This window comes from Bombyx mandarina, chromosome 02 (genome assembly GCF_030267445.1).
Source record: "Bombyx mandarina strain Sakado chromosome 02, ASM3026744v2".
NCBI classification, from domain to species: domain Eukaryota; kingdom Metazoa; phylum Arthropoda; class Insecta; order Lepidoptera; family Bombycidae; genus Bombyx; species Bombyx mandarina.
The window spans coordinates 5306757-5323849 of NC_143209.1; the positions used below are offsets into that span (position 1 = coordinate 5306757).

Consider the following 17093-nt stretch of genomic DNA (forward strand, 5'->3'; position numbering starts at 1 on the left):
GTGTACTGGATACAGGAAGGCTAAATTATTTCGAAACACCTACATAGTTTGTTTTTAACTTGAAGATTTTATTACTTGTTTTGAAGTCATCGTGGCCTAAGCGATAAGACGTCCGGTGCATTCGTATCTGGCGATGCAACGGTGTTCGAATCCCGGAGGCGGGTACCAATTTTTCTAATGAAATACGTACTCAACAAATGTTCACGATTGACTTAAACGATGAAGGAATAACATCGTGTATTAAAAATCAAACCGCAAAATTATAATTTGCGTAATCACTGGTGGTAGGACCTCTTGTGAGTCCGCGCGGGTAGGTACCACCACCCTGCCTATTTCTGCCGTGAAGCAGTAATGCGTTTCGGTTTAAAGGGTTAACTATACTGAGACCCTTAGAACTTATATCTCAAGGTGGGTGGCGCATTTACGTTGTAAATGTCTATGGGCTCCAGTAACCCCTTAACACCAGGTGGGCTGTGAAGCTGGTCCACCCATCTAAGCAATAAAAAAAAATTAAAAAAACTTGAATCAAACTAACGCGGGTACGGGTTATATTCTCACACAGACTGGCATTCACTAAATTCTTGAATAAAAAAAAACAATTTAGCGACGACTAATCGAACGACGATTTAAGACGAATAAATAAATAAAAAGTTTTAAATTTAAAAATTCTAGAATTTTCGAGCGACACTAATTGGCGGGTGAAAAGTTTGAAGTATTTTAGCAAGCCGATTTTTAACTATTGTCGCCATATTTTTTTATTGTAATGCCAAGCGGACTAGGGGCGGGCTGAGTGAATATCGGAATTCGTTCCCGCCTAAAAAAATATTTCCGCTTTTTTAAGTCTGCTATTTAAGCTTTTTCAATTGCGTACTGCCTATAATCATTTGTAATAGATATTGCTATGACATGATTTTTTTTTCTTTCTGATAGCCTTAATAGGCTATTTCAGCTTCACCCTAATGTGTGTACTGAGCTTACGGGGCTCAAGCCGGAGTGTTGCTAACACTGACCCTAGCAAGAGCAGTGCTTCGCAGAATCTACCACCGGATCGGAAACGCGACCCACTGAGAAGATCTGACGAGAAGCTCAGTGGGCTGTGTCTATGGGTTAATTCGCTCGTCGAGCCCTTCGCCGCAAGCGACGGGTTCGGCGAGGACGGTGACCGGTGCTTGTGGTGCCTAAAAGCACCGTTAATGGATCGGGAGGATCCGTAATGACGTGTTTAGGGCGGCGTCGACTGTTTACCATTCGGTGTACAGGATCGGGTATGTAGTTTCCAGCGGCCACGACAAGAGGGTTCTCATATTGGGACGTGATATAAAATTTTTGATATTTAAAAAAACAAATTCTCAATGGTACTCAGAGTCCCACGAGTTCTCAAGCGCGATCAGAGTCTCCTGCCGCGGACCACTTTATGATGCTGTCCCGAAACATCACTATACTAACTCCATCCAAGCATATGCAAAGAAATAGTGGTCCGCTCCTCTGATACCTACAAATCGTTCTAAGCAATTAAAAATCTCATGATTTCCATAGTCTTACCTGATGGTAAGTGGTCAACGTTCTCGTAGTGGATACGACCATTTTCAAGCTTCGATTGAAGGAGGGTATGTAGCTCTGGGGCTACAACGTAGAGATAAATTCATTTCACTGAGTTTCTCGCCGGATCTTCTCAGTAACTATAATTGAGACTTTAGAAATTATATCTCAAGGTGGGTGGCGCATTTACGTTGTAGATGTCTATGAGCTCCAGTAACCACTTAACATCAGGTGGGCTGTGAGCTCGTCCACTCATCTAAGTAATAAAAAAAAAAAAATTAAGTCGAGTTTCCGATCCGGTGGTAGATTCTGCGAAGCACTGCTCTTGCTAGGGCCAGTGTTAGCAACACTCCCGGTTTGAGCCCCGTGAGCTCACCTACACGTCAAGGAGAAGCTGAAATAGCCTCTCAAGGCTATTTTTATAATAGGTAGGGATAAAAAAAAAGAACAATTCACTACCAATAGAACATAGTAATATACAAAAAAAACGAGGAACTATGTATTACTTCGTAGAGGTTTGATGTGATCTAAAGTAATTCTGAATATATGTTAAAATTTGTTAGATACCATTTACTGTCTATTTCTGCCGTGAAGTAATGCGTTTCGGTTTGAAGGGTGGGGCAGCCGTTGTAACTATACTGAGACCTTAGAACTCATATCTCAAGGTGGTTGGCGGCATTTACTTTGAAGATGTCTTGGGCTTCAGTAACCACTTAACACCAGGTGGGCTGTGAGCTCGTCCATCCATAAATGCAATAAAAAAAACCACCATACACAGACGCAAATGAGAAAAACATAAAAAATACCTATTCACCTCATCAGATTAAATTTCTAAGAAGTAATTATTGCCTGCGTCTGAAAACACAAACTGATTAATCATTCGTTCATTAAGTCAGTGTTTCTCAATTTTTTTAAATATTAAAATATTAATTCAAATCCATGACTATATTATTAATAGGTGCCTTATTGACAAATGTTTTTTTTAAATCATTTTATTCAGGTAACTCTTAGTCCCTCATTAGCACAAAAATCAAGAAAATATTTTCGTAACACATAATACAATACTTACATATCAAGTTAGCAGGTTTCACATAAAATATACTCAGAAACAACCCTGTTTGAAACTGAACGAGTGGCATCAAACATCAACCACTCGCAAAACAACAGGACTACAAAAGCTCTTATCATGAGCTTTTAAGTTTCAAAATTGAAAATAAACAAAGTATAACCGACATCAAAGCGCTATCGGGCCCGGCCCGGTTCCCATCCGGTTATTACCGAATCCGGCTGACCGCAACCGGTTTTTGTCCGGTTCCTGAGTGCCCCTAAGTACGGGTATAATGGCGGTGCGGATTTTGAGGTGCGTTGCTGTGTGCAATGATTTCGCTTTATATTTTGTGTTTTTGTAGTAGGAAATACGAATTCAAATAAATAGTACAGTTTCCGAGAATGGTGTTAAATGGTACAGCTAATCATCCATATTGACGAAGACCCGGCTCAGTGGTGTGATTGGGAGAGTCCTGTGTCCAGCAGTGGATAACTGTGGGCTGATGATGATGGTGAAGGGCATAACCAAACCACTGCCTAAAAATAACTCTTTTAAAAACTCGTTTGAAGAAGAACATCTTATAGTGCTCCACAAAAACTGCAGCGAGGAATTTCGCTTCGGATCCGTAGTGCTCGGCAGTAATATCTCTGACGTCGTACTGTAACTACCCATGTTAACTTAACCCATCCATCAATCTGCCGAGGCTCTCGCCGGATCTTCTCAGCGGGTCGCGATTCTGATCTGGTAGTAGATTCATTCCCGAAGCAGCTGCTCTTGAGTTGTTCGGTCTCCTTTGGAGACGCTCGGGCAGTTTTACGGTAAGCAGCGGCTTTTACGGTATGCAAGGGCTTAAGGGGCTTGGCTCTGCCCCTGGCTTTGCTGAAGTTAATTATCGACGGTAACCACTCACCATCAGTTACGCCGTATGCTCGTCTGCCTACAAGAGCAATAAAAAAAGCTGTTAGCAAATACCACCCTATCCTGGCTGAGCCTTTGCTCGTCCACTTGTCCTGGTGAAACTGGACTCCGGATAAACAATAATCCCTTATTCATAAAAAAAATCCTGTAGCTGCTCCACGCGATTCCGGGTGATAAAGACAAACTTTGCGGTTCTGTTTCGGTACTAGAAGCCCACGAAGGAATGATCTAAAACAATTCCTCAGAGCTAAATAAAATTATTTAAAATTATCCTTTAATGAAAGCATCGATGTATGCGGACAAAATTCGACCCTTTTAACGACATTACGTATTAAGCGAACTAAAAGGGTACGGAAGGGCGAGAGCGTCCTAAAAACAAACGGAAACGCATTATTTTTTATTTATATTAATATTACGTTGTAGGTAACTGTTTAATAGATGTATTTGCTTAACGTTGCCTGGAAAAGCGGTGGAAGGTCTGATAACAAATGAGTTATAATATTTTTTCCCATTTTTTTCCCCGTTAAAAAATATTCATATTTTGGTTTAAAAAAAAAAGATTTTTAATAAAGCTCTAAATACAAAAATTTTAAAAAATATATTTTAATTGAATTATGTCCAAAAATAATCAGGGTTCTAATTTGATTAGGTTTTAATTTAATAAAAAAATACAAAACAGACATAAATTAATTAAACCGAAATTACTAAAAAAAAATGTTGATTATTCCGCATTTCGCCCAAAAAATACGGCTAATCGTCGTTTAAATTAATTTTTGACTAAAAAAGCCCGGTGGATGAATGTTTAATAAGAAGTCTTTTATGTTTAAAAGATTAGGAGAAGGGATTACAGTCAGAACTTTAAGTTTAATGAAATTCTACGTTCCCCTTCTGATGCGGATATTGCGTATATATATTCATTCTGTTAACATGATTAAACTCAAGGTTTGCGGTGCACGTTTTATAAGAATAAATAATAAAACTGTTTATTCTAGTACACGTCTAAAGGTAGATAAAGCTCAAAATTTTTTTGGCCCCCCGGACGAACGGTTTCGTGGCAATGATGATTAAAATCAATGGAAATCGTAACATAAACTACTCGCATTGAGATAAAGTCAAAGTCTTGCTTTATTGTATTGAATAATGGCTGACCGATTCAAGGTGTTTTTGAAATTATGCTCATACGACGTTCTGGCCTTTAATGTCGAGATTTATTATTCCATTATCAGACACACGATGAGCGTGTAACAAACATTCTTCGCGCGATTTGTGACATTAATCTGGAACTTGACGGTTTTAACCTGAAAATTAACTTACACACACATTTCGGAACACATAAAGTCTTATTAGTGAAAGCTCCTGTGGAATATTTGCGCTGAAACAAAGCGCTACGTTAAAAGATCATACCCGCGTGCTCGGATATAGAGCGTAGGGCAGCGCCTAGTGACGGCCTTAGCGGGCTTTAATCAAAATATATAGTTACGATAGTGGTTGTCGCATCTCGAAATGGTCTTGTTGACATTGAGAAGGCAATACTGACTACATATATACACGTGCATAAATAAAACTGAAAGGAAGGCGTATTGAGAGACCACATGGGCAAGTATGGTGTATTAATATCTACCACGATATAACCTTTACGTGCTTAAGTTTGAAGTGTGGGATAACCGTAATACGTAAACGGGAATCCGACTCCATGTCTCACGCGAGGTGGAAGGATTCACGGGTCTGTAGATCCTGATCATTGCCCGCTTCTGCTACAGCTCTACGATAGTACAAATAGATTATCCTATATAAATTGATATCATGTCTGAACGGCCGTGAGACTATCACAGAATAAGAAGTTGACTTACAAGTAGACGGTTCAATTGTCTAATGTTTTAGAACGCGGTTTGCGAATAGTACTCATAAAGGTACATCCGATGATCTCAAACTAGATGAGTTAACTAATAGCAATCCATGAATTCCTTTACTCTCCGACCAGTTTGATCAATACACTAATTATTTGGTTCGATTTTGTATTGTTAACAAACAAATATTGTGTTCCAATTACAAATTAATGTAAACTAATACTTTCGATATGCAACAGCCCATAACTACGATTATTTTCTGTGATATATGAACACACATGCGAGAAAAGAACAGCTATATCCAAACTTAGGATAGTACATAAATTTCACATAACTGATTAATTGGTGATTGAGTTCGACAGAGAATCGAATCGAAATAGTACAGTGGTTTGCATTACCAACAACAAAACTTGTGAAGCGTATTCAATTAAAACATTATGCCGGTCAAACTATTAGTACAACGGCTGGCAAACAATCGCTCCCGTCACCGCTCACCAAAGCACAGAGCTCGCCCCTCAAAGCAATGCCACCCGAGAGTATAATTACAGACACGCTCTTCCCAGCCGACACTGTATATGCATTACTCGGCTGAAATTCAACGAGACGATGTGACGGGGCGCTGGAAAAAATAAGGAAAGTTTCCATTTGAACGGCATCGGTTAATTTTGTTTTGTTAACGGTTTTTCATGAGCTATCAATTTCAATTTATGCGTAATGTATCCGGATAAGATAATATTCGAAATGAGTAATGATATAGCGTGTCTCGTTATGTATAAGAGAAAATCTGTCAATTATTTTGAATGATAATCTAATATACAAGATGTAATTGAAATTATACCTGGGACAGTTGTTGGGAGCTCAATTTTTTTAACTTTTGAAGGCGTAGGCATATGTGCGTATGTCTTATCTTCTGTTGAGCAGTCACTGTCGTCTATGGACATCAGCAATGCCATGGAAATATCTATCTACCGCAAATAATTCTCCTCGAACCTAGTTTGAGTAAGAACACGTCATAGCGCGTTTAGATCATATCACGTACAGTAGGTGCATTCCATAACGCTAGTTTGTATGGTTTTTAGAAATTCGACCATAATCACTGATACATGAAGATTTAGATTCAGTTTTTATTTTATCAATGTAGCCTTTGAGATAATAATGTTTTCATTCTAAATGAATCCACCAAGATTCGCAAAAAAGAGTTAATAAATATAATCGTTTGACAAATACAGAAGAATAAATTAGTGAATTAATAATACTATATTATTTTTCAAGCGAAAGCTTGTTTTTAACTCAACATTATGAGATTAAAGTATTGCAAACAGACGCTACTCTTCAAACAGTCCTCAAATGTTAAGACTAAGATCTGGAAGATTTTTTTTTTCGTTTAAGAACGTGTTGGTCACTAAAAAAAATTGAAAGCTGCAGAAAAAAGCTCGAGAAACTTTCGTGACCACAGGCTTCCGAAAGTCCCTTTCTTGTTTCGGTCGACTGTTTAAAAGTGTTCCTATGTTTAGAAGTTCGGAACGTTGGACCGATGAGTGAAATACGAAAAAAATCTTTGGTGAACTGCTAAAACGGCTGATTCACTGGTTATTTTTTATTTATTTACTCGTTGTTGCAGTACATATAGTAACTTCACATGGGTTCTAATGACTATTGCTGTGGAGTAACAGTCATGCCTGTCGGTTTGAAAAGCAGGACAGCTGCATTTCACAAAAGTAAACCTTCAATTTAACGTCTCGATAGTGTGCTCGCATTGTTACCGCATATGGTCCACGAGCCCCTTTATAATCACGTAACTAAAAGCTCAATCTCAGTTTGATTTGTTTCGTTATCTTTTTGGAGAGTACGAACATCAAAAGCCTGTTTTAACAAACGCTAACAGAACACCGTAAGGAGAATATTCGAGATATTTCCGTCTTTTCATTGAAACAAAGAGAGTTTTGTAAAATTTCATCTTGTAATCTTTGAAAATACTTTGCTTGGAAGCTCTTGTTTGGAATTCGCTTGCGTTCCACGAAATGTTAGACGACGTGTGGTTGACATTATAAATTAATTTCGCCCAAAGAGAGCTGTCACGTGTCAGCGTTACGCACCTGGGACGTTTGCTATTTTGGAGAACTCCAACCAACCGAAACTCGGTGATATGGGTTACTGTTGTAGAAAAAAAAAAACAATTACTTACTATATAAACTTCGTATTGAAACGCGCTCTATGAACACAAATCGCATTATATTACGTATTACATTACATTATTCTACGCAAAATTAAGCAGAATAGTGTTTCCACCTCAGCGACTCAATGCCCGCTAGCAATTTCCGTCAAGTAACGCCGACAAACAACACTGCTGTGCACATAAATAAGGTTCGCGAGTGCTCATAGTTGTTTCAAGGTTGGTAGTTTCTAGGTCTCATTTAAAGTGGATTGGTGAACGTTAGTGTTAAATGAGGAACTTACAAACTAGGCAGCGGCTTGGCTCTGCCCCTGGCATTGCTGAAGTCCATGGGCGACGGTAACCACTCACCATCAGGTGGGCCGTATGCTCGTCTGCCTACAAGGGCAAGAAAAAAAAAACTATAAAACAGTACCAATTTTATATTTAAACTAGCCGTACTCACCCGCTTCGCTGCGCATTTAAAACTATCATTATTATTTATTGCCATTATTATTAGGGAGTCCAACACTCATATAAATATTAGCCTATTCATTAAGTACGTGTATTTTCTACGTGGATACCAAGTTTCAAGTCAATCGGATGCATGTTTCAGTAGTTATAATGGAACATCCGTAAAAACCACTGTAGATTTATATATTAGTATAGATTAAAATAAAAAATTTACTTAAGATTGAACAAGACTTAAATAAACTTTGAGATGCATCGCCTACCAGCATGTCATACGCTTCAATTCTGAATTCGATTCCGCGAGTGTTCCCCCATTGGTCAATTTACGGCTCGACCATTATTTTGTAAGCACGAGCTAACGGGCAGCGCTTAATGCGCTTTAAAATAACAATAAATATAAAAGAGTAAAATCATGCTTTCGGTTATATAGCCCTATTACAATTACAGAAACCAAATAAAATATAAAGCATAGTTATTAAATAGGAATCCACTAAAATTACATAACATAACATTTATATATTAGACAAAAATGCATATATTAAAATAACTAGAATTCTAGTTTTTTACTTAAAAATTGTTGAAAAATACCACAACTTCACATATAAAATATCTAAAATAACGTAAATTCTCCTTTTCAAATACCTTTATACTCAAACTAATATAACAATTTCCATAATAATTCTTCTCCACTACGCTGCTGCGACCGGCACAACGAAAATGTAATAAAAATCACAGCGAAAATTCAATTCCAAGCACCAGAGCGATGAAAGCGCTTGAAATGCAAACTCGTTTTATTTCCCCTTCAAAACTATTTTTGATAGTCATTCATTGAGTGTGCTGCTGTGCTGTGCTGTCATTTCTGTCAGTCTGAATCTGTTCTCTGTGAGGGGAAGTAGTGACTGTCGCGTTTGCAAAATTGAAAAAAATGTAAAATCTAAAATAGAACGCCGTGTCAAGGATAAAGGGAGGAGCCGTTGTTGTAAAAACGGTGTTTCAGGTGAAAATATTGTGTAAACGTGATTCCTGCTCGAAACGCAATTTGGAGGGAAAACAGTAAGTTTTTTTTTTTGTTTTTTTTTTAATTTCGCTAATGGATCTTGTTAATGTTACGGTCAATCGTTATGTTTTGTGGTTAATTTCAATTAACGCGTTTATCATTCCAAATAGGTAGGTAGGTGATTCGAATTGAAATTGATTTCAGAACACGTGGTTTTTGTGTTTTTGTTACTACACTACATAGGTTATAAAGTCTTGATTCTTTTCCCATTTTGTGCTAACCGCCATTACAGTTTGACCAGTAAAACCCAAAAACCAATAATTTTATAGATACCTGCGTTTAATAACTTTATTCGTCTTACGACCAAAGATAAATTTGATAAACAGTATTCAATGTTTGGTATAATACAAGGTTTACAATGCAAATATAGCTTACAGCATAATATCTCGGAATATTTTATCAATAAACTCTAATTAAATTTGTTCGTGCGCTTTGTTTGAAAATTGTGACAATCTCGACACGAATGACGCTCTCAAAGTTTTCATCTCGACATGTTTTTTTTTTGTAATCTAGTTTGCAGTTAAATTAAGAATTACCCTAAAAGATACTTAAACTATGACGCCCCTTACTAAATAACTAAACATTGGACAGTGATCAGAAGATGTAGGTTTGAGATCTCGGACTACCCCCCTCCCAATATTCCACTACTCCTGTATCAAATACTAATGATGGAGGGTATTGGAGTTTGGTATTTGCGTTCTGGGCGTATACACGACGATTCACGGTAACTTAAGGCTTCGACTTATTTACTGGTTGTAGGATTTGAGTAAGCGCGGGTAGGTGCCGCCCCTCCGTCCATTTCTGCCGTGATGCAGTAATGCGTTTCGGTTTGAAGGGCGGGGCAGCCGTTGCACTGTTAAAACTGAGACTTAGAAGGTCTTGGCACACTGTAACGGCACGGCTCTGTGTGCTTAGTGGGAGTTTTCTTAACGTTCTCGATAGCGTAAAAGTTAACTCATATTTGTATGGAATGGGATCGTACGCCTACGTTTGCCGCTAGGGGCGCTGTTCCAACTGCATATAAAATTGAGTTAACTTTTACGCTATCGAGAAAGCTGACAAACTCACACTAAGCACACTGTATTGTATCTGTAAGACCACTACGATGGGTTGTTAGGTAGCAAGCAGCAAGCTTTTTATACTAACATTATGAAACATACGACATACGATTTAAGGGCCAAATTCAAATGACAAGCTAATCGCTGGGTTGGAGGGGTGCTTGCCGTGCTTGCAGTGTGCCATGTGGCCCTTTAAAGTTCATGTCTCAAGGTGAGTGACGGCATTTACGTTGTAGATGTCTATGGGCTCATGAGTAATCACTTCACCTTGGGTGGGCGGAAAAAAATATGAGATCGGATAATAATTGAAACGATTCGCGGAATAATACTCTATCGCCATGACACATCGGCGGTACGCTTGCTCACGGAATCACGTGGTCGGCGATTCGCGATTAGGCACGTTCTAAAGAGATTTTTAAATTTTATTATTATTATACACGTGCCGTTAAACGCTCAGCTGAGACCATGGGGGTCATGACATGCTTGCACTCTTCAAAGAAATTCAAAGACTGTAAGCTTTTTTTTTATTGCTTAGATGGATGGACGAGCTCACAGCCCACCTGATGTTAAGTGGTTACTGGGGCCCATAGACATCTACAACGTAAATGCGCCACCCACCTCAAGATATAAGTTCTAAGGTCTCAGTATAGTTACAACGGCTGCCCCACCCTTCGAACCGAAACGCATTACTGCTTCACGGCGGAAATAGGCGGGGTGATGGTACCTACCCGTGCGGACTCCCAAGAGGTCCTACCTACCACCAGTGAAAAGTTTCCTTTAAGCGTAACTCATGGCTGCTTTGCTTTCGATATAGACAGATGGATTGATGTGGGTATAAATCACAGTCAATTATGGAAATCAGTAAAAGTAATTATTATTGTTTTTAATTATTTCAGATTTAAAAAAAACATAACATTTTGTTAGTAAGAATTACTTATAATCTATGTTAGTAACTTAAAAACCTAACACAAAACTATCTGACATATATATCAACTTTTGCTTTTCGAGTTTGATTTTTATGACACGTCCTGTAATAAGATTGGCTGGACGTCTTCGCTTGTCTATGCCATGGACAGTAACAGTCTGACATGTCTTCCAACGTAGCTGTTATTAAAAAGGCTCATGTAGCACACCAAACACGAGATAACGAGTTGAATTTTTTTTAGTAAGCTAATTGCGTCAACAGATCACCAAATACCAGATCCAAGAATGGTCGTAGAAGTAACTAGACGTACCCGTCCGCTTCGCTGGGCATTTAAAATTAACATTATTATTTCTCACCCCCCAAAGATTCTCATCATTAACGTCCCCACAACTGGTGTAGGGAGTCCAACACTCATATAAACATTAGCCTATACATTAAGTATATGTATTTTCTACATAGATACCAAGTTTCAAGTCAATCGGATGCATGATTCAGTAGTTATAACGGAACATCCGTAAAAACCACTGTAGATTTATATATTAGTATAGATGTAGATTGAAGTGTTCCGTCTCTTTCCACACTCCTCTCTCATGTACCATTTCTCCGCTCACTCCCGCTTAATTTTTTTTTTCATATTGCCCTATAGGCGGACGAGCATACGGCCTGATGGTGAGTGGTTACCGTCCAGGGGCAGAGCCAAGCCGCTGCCTACCGTTTATGATATGTCATAGCACTTTTACACAATGGTCTTTCACGCAAGAAGTAATCGAAATATCCATCCTTACGAATTCCGCTATTAGATTTAGTTAAAACTATTCGTTATCATGACGTACCAAAAAAAATATATCGCTGTAATCGAGTTTTAGTGGTAGCATCCAATTCCGATCTAAATGTAGGGTAGGTAGTAATTTTCCGTTTCCCGCACCCGCAGTCCACCATACTAAGAAATCGTCACAAAAACGCATTTGAAGCATAATAAGTCTACCTAGGTGGTTCTGTTTTGAGTCGCATCCAATTACTCTAGTTGAAAAAGTTGCTGAATTTCATAATAAGTATGAGTCGTTGTTTCTCAGAAATGGCTCTCTGTGTTAATTCGACACTGTCGTGTTGGCGATAGTTTGTTCTGAATGCTGTATTGTTTAATCTTGGCGCTAGTACCACATAGTTTCTTCAGGACTAGCAGCTTCGGAACGCGGCCGCGAATAAATCATTCATTGGTCGTGAAATTTTGCGCAATTTCAAACCGGTACCTATGATTTATTAGCGCAAGTTACTGTTGTTGTGGTTGTTGTTTTTACTGGTGGTAGGACCTCTTGTGAGTGCGCACGGGTAGGTACCACCGCCCTGCCTATTTCTGCCGTGAAGCAGTAATGCGTTTCGGTTTGAAGGGTCGGGCAGCCGTTGTAACTATACTGAGACCATAGAACTTATATCTCAAGGTGGGTGGCGCATTTACGTTTTAGATTTCTAGGGGCTCCAGTAACCACTTGACATCAGGTGGCCTGTGAGCTTTTCCACCCATTTAAGCAATAAAAAATTCCTAGAATACCCCGCTGGTACATAGGACCGTCACAAGCTGTCTCCACTTGACCCTGTCTTGCGCTTGCTCCTTGATATCACCACCACCACCACCACCAGGTCATGCTGGCAGTTCTCATCTCGCTCTTCACGGTTCGCAACACCAGCTCTCATCTCAATACGGGCTCCCAGAACTTGGTCATGTACTACCTCTGTATAAGGCCTGGATTATACCAATGATTTTATTTGGTATACCTCTTTTTTTTTAAGCAGATCCACAATTAGCTTCACTGTACGGTCTCAAACGCGCGAGTAGCTCGTGTTAAATAACTGATGGTAATACTAATTCGCCACAGTGATTGTTATAAGGCGTTGACAACGGTCAGCCACTATTACGGACGCATACTGTCGCCGACATAATTCTGACGCACGCCGGAAGGCATTTTGTGAATGTATTAAACCTTGCAGACTGCTGGAAAGCTTAATGATCGTACATGCTTTTAGAAAGCTCGTAATAAATAGGGGAAACGTGCGAGTTTTTACGCGATCGCCCAAAAAAGGGGTATAATGTTGTGTATTTCATTATTACAACGTAAATTTTAGTCCCTGAACAGATTTTGATGTGCCGACAGAGTTATCTTTGGAATCATTACGTTATCTCGGGTAACGCGGACATTTTTTACTGGTGGTAGGGCCTCTTATGAGTCCGCGCGGATGGGTACCACCGCCCTGCCTGTTTCTGCCGTGAAGCAGTAATGCGTTTCGGTTTGAAGGGTGGGGCAGCCGTTGTAACCATACCGAGATCTTAGAACTTATATCTCAAGGTGGGTGGCGCATTTACGTTGTAGATGTCTATGGGCTCCAGTAACCACTTGACACCAGGTGGGCTGTGAGGTCGTCCACCCATCTTAGCAATAAAAAATAAAAAAAATTGATTTTGAGAAAGTTTATCGTAAATTGGGAGGGTAGTTGTGTATTTTTTAAATCCCATCCCGCTTTTAAGAGTTTGGGACAGATCGCACCGTAGGACCGAATGGCGTTCGCCTCGGTCCGAAGCGAGAACGGTTTTAAGATTAATTGTGTAGAAATCGATTTTGAACACATCTGCTCTGAAAATTCGCGAGCCGCACAAGACCCCATAGAATTGGGGCCATTGTGATGTGTTCCCATGGTTTAGGAACACGTGCGGGGCAGATGTTCGGGCGGGTTTATTTTTGTACAGCCATGTTTGTGCGGTGACCAAGATTTGTCGTCGAAACGTGTCAGGGTTTATGAAAAAAAGACTAAACGAACCGTCCCATTGTCAATGCATAGCAACAAAATTTTGACAATTTTATTATTTAAGACTAGCTGACCCGGCAGACTTCCTAGTGCCTCAATCGATAAATAAAAGACTTTTGTATAAAATAAACTCAAAACGAACAAAAAGAAACCGTCCGACGGGGGACACATCAAAGGACACACAACAAAATTGTTATTTTTATTTAATTCCGAGCATTTTCATATTTATCTAACCGTTTTAAACGTTCTCTGGACTTCCACGAATAATTCAAGACCAAAATTAGCCAAATCGGTCCAGCCGTTCTCGAGTTTTGGCGAGACTAACGAACAGCAATTCATTTTATATATATAGATTACTTATAATCTATGTTAGTAACTTAAAAAATTTAACACGCAATATCATTACATACATTTTAGATCATTACATTTTTTTTTCCTTCCAAGTGCCTGCTGCAATGGCTACTATCAGCAGTCCCTCGATCTTGCTCGATATGATTTTCAGAAGACTGTTGCCACTGTCTCTGACTCGACGCAATTTAAGACTTAACTGTGACGTCAGTTGTGGGTTAGATGCCAAATAAATATTATTTCGCCACTATTCGGGTAGATTAGCCCGCGGCACGTCTGAATATAATTGGGTACGGACAGAATAAACAACATCCCTTAAATTTGATTACATTGTTTTGACCTTAATTGTTATGACGGATAACCCTTAAACTGAAATGCATGAGTACTGCTTGGTAAGAGGATGACTAACCGGCGGGAAGTCTGAACGCTTATAACTCTGAAGAGTGTATGCTCATGCATATAAATATATTAGTTAACCTATTTCACAAATCGCTATTATAACCCAAAACCGGACAAAAAAATCGCATTGCACTTTTAAGTTGAAAGTAAACTTGAGCATTCTTGATTACACACCGCGAAAAAGAAAAATAACCACAAAAACGTAAGGATAAAGAAAGAAGTGATAAATGTAGCATACTAATTTGTTTATGACCATACTTAACCTCGTGATATCAATAGATCAGTACAATTACGTATTATAAAAAATGTCATTAATTTAAATTCCTAACAAACTCTAATAACTGAGGTTAGGTTATTGATAGGTCGGGAGATACTTCGGTAGCAAACATTGGTAATATAAGCCAACATAGCTCACACGGTTTATAATTTGACGCCAACGTTGGCCAAAAAAAAACAAGCCATCATAGCTCAATCCATTTAATATCAAAATCCGGTGAAATTTATTTCTAATATTAACGATAAATTTTCATCACTGGCTACCACCCCCAGAGCTAGACACCACCACCTCGACTCTTTCTGCCGTGAATCTGTAATGCGTTTCGGTTTGAACTGTACTGTAAAACTGATACTTAGAACCTAACTTATAAGCAAAAAATAAAATAAAAAAATTTTTTTTGTCCGAAATCCTTGATCCCAAATCATAGTCACAGTAACATACGCGTTTTGTCGTCAACTAGGATCTCGGCAGATGTAAAACTACATCCGGGACCATTGTTGTTAAGTTGTATTTTACGCAGACGCACCCCCCGAAAGCGTCGATCATGCCTTGACATTTAATTTTTCTGACCACCTCCCAAACGTTGGTAATATCGCCTTTGGATTGCACGAATGAAACCGGGGTACTGGCCTGTCTAGATATGTACATGCCAGGGCAAAAAAATAGTGTAGATTTGATAAAAAATATTTTTGGTAGGTAGTATAGCTTTTATCAACGGCCGAAATGTTTTAAAATCTTCATCGGGTTCACTCACTTAGATGGGTGGACGAGCTCACAGCCCACTTGGCGTTAATTGGTTACTGAAGCCCATAGACATTTACAACGTAAATGCGTCACCCACCTTGAGATATAAGTTCTAAGGTCTCAGTATAGTTACAACGGCTGCCCCACCCTTCAAGCCGAAACGCATTACTGCTTCACGGCAGAAATAGGCGGGGTGGTGGTACCTACCCGTGCGGACCCACATGAGGTCCTACCACCAGTAATAAGCTCAACGATAATGAAATTGCTGATCTATTCATTCTACGAGCCATTAGAATACGCCAATAAAAGTACTTGTAACATTAATTTAATAACAATAACCCTGATTGAGGGTAAGTGGTCTAAGTAATAGCTTTTTGATGTTTACAAGCCGCGCCCATTCGTGGTCCAAGTTGGCAACTTAAAGAAGTTGTTAAAATCAAAATAGTCTGTGTTTCCTTTATCTTGCTTTTTTCCTCCCGATCCACTAACGGTGCTTTTAGGTACCTCAAGCACCGGTCACCGTTCTTAAGTAAGTAGTAAATTAACCCTTAGACACAGCCCACTGAGTTTCTCGCTGGATCGCGTTTCCGATCCGGTGGTAGATTCTGCGAAGCACGGCTCTTGCTAGGGTTCGTGTTAGCAACGTCGTCAGGTTTGAGCCCCGTGAGCTCATCTACTAGTTAAGGTTACGCTGAAATAGCCTCTCAAGGGTATCAGCTTAGGTTGAAAAAAAAAAGAGCTATTCCAGCCACGCCCGTACGGCTAGGTGAGCTCACGGGCTCAACCTAAAACAATTTGCTAACACCAGCCCTAGCAAGAGCAGTGCTCCGCTGAATCTACAACCGGATCGGAATCGCGACCCACTGAGAAAATCCGGCGGCAAACTCAGTGGGTTCTGTCTAAGGGTTAGGTAATGATGCAGTCATGTTGGTCTGTCATTTTTATACGCAAGCGGAGCCAGATTGAATTTTTGTTGCATAGTTTACATTATTTTAAAGCAAAAAAAAACATCATCGATTTAAAGTCCGCAATATGTTTACTACCAAACATATGGCGGGAGAGATTGGAAATGTCGTAACTTACATTTTGGACTAAATGACTTTGTACCTTGTTATATTACGCATATGGCTCTTGTACAAAATTGGGCTTTTCAAGTTACGATAATTCCGCTTTCTTCCGTCGATTATATATTTCGAAGCATTTTCGCGTAATCGCTAACTCTTTTGTCTTAGACCACGTACTTGTATGTACTACGTTCAATGAACTAGGTTTTTGGAGCAGTCACTCCCAAAACCCACTAACTTTGATGTTTCATGTAAGAAAGAACCTATAGTGATATCAACGTTAAAATATAATATATAAATCTATTTTTACTAGAGGTCCCGCATTAGTCGAAATTCGACTATAATTGGAATTGTAAGTTTGTACACTATTATGATTGTATTTTATACTTCTATAATCACCAAATTTCGCCAAGACTACACTATAAAAAATATTAACAAAGACAAACA

General features: G+C 39.1%; 1 long non-coding RNA gene across 1 annotated transcript in view; it reads left to right on the forward strand.

Moving 5' to 3' along the window:
* Positions 1-7922: 7922 nt before the first annotated feature.
* Positions 7923-17093, forward strand: part of LOC149503411 (uncharacterized) — a 36070-nt gene continuing 26899 nt past the window's right edge. Inside the window, exon 1 of the long non-coding RNA XR_016324301.1 lies at positions 7923-9028. This is a non-coding gene — a long non-coding RNA (uncharacterized LOC149503411). The remainder of the gene's footprint in view (positions 9029-17093) is intronic.